Source organism: Galeopterus variegatus, unplaced genomic scaffold, assembly GCF_000696425.1.
Source record: "Galeopterus variegatus unplaced genomic scaffold, G_variegatus-3.0.2 Scaffold30360, whole genome shotgun sequence".
NCBI classification, from domain to species: Eukaryota; Metazoa; Chordata; class Mammalia; order Dermoptera; family Cynocephalidae; genus Galeopterus; species Galeopterus variegatus.
This window is the reverse complement of record NW_007756471.1, coordinates 6,097-7,117: the sequence shown is the minus strand read 5'-3', so window position 1 is coordinate 7,117 and position 1,021 is coordinate 6,097.

Here is a 1,021-nt window from a genome sequence, read left to right as displayed (position 1 = left end):
GTTCACCCTGAACATTCTTACTTACAGAGATATATCACATCAAACAGGTCAAAATGTACTCTCAGCCCTCAATAAGTACACTTATGATGAGATTTAAGTCAAATTGCTTGACTAAATGACACAATGCTACATCTGGTGCATTTCATCAAATTCTTTCACTAATGTCAATTGCGCAGTTTTCTTTTGGTACCGTGGAGCTATTGTTCCTGTCACTTCTCCCCACCAATCTTTTTATAAGGCCTCAAAAAGCCTTTTGTGGGCTGTCCAGTTAGCTCAGTTGGTTAGGGCATGGTGCTGATAACATCAAGGTCCGGGGTTTGATCTATGTACCAGGAGCCGCCAAAAAAAAAAAAAAAAAAAGAAAAAGAAAAAGAAAAAACCCCACCAAAACCCCAAAACAAACCCTTTCATATTATACCTACAATGAATGAAACATCCTGCCTAAACTCCTCATAATGTAGCAATTTTGGAGCTCCCGTGTCCCAGAATTTCAAATCTTTGGCATTCTCAAACCCGCCGTACCCTGACACCACCGACCACAACATTTAACAAACCCCTCCCCCCCGACCTTATTTCCTTGTGCCAAAACTTCATTTCCAGAGAGCAGAACTGGGAGATCTAAGCTCTGCCTGCCCACTGTCCACTAGTGCACTCCCCAGATTTGGGATGTTGGCCTACCGCGCATAGGCTGTTGTATATACACTTAATTTAATCCTAAAGTGCACCAGCAGCAGTGACAGACACCGGATTTAATTACCAGATGTCCCTGTTCTCAGCCCAAATTCACAAAAGGTAGATACGTTCCTTACATCATCAATGTATATTCCCCAGACGGTTGACTGCCTTATTTATATTTCCTATATTATAGATTTAATATTTTGGCCTACAAATATTTTTCCTTTTTTATTTAATAAAATCAATCAATCTCTTTTTCCTCAAGGTTTTTGCCTTTACTTGTAATCTTAGAATAGTAGTTCCTAGCCACTCAGCACCCTCTTAGGTATTTATTTGCTTGTATTTT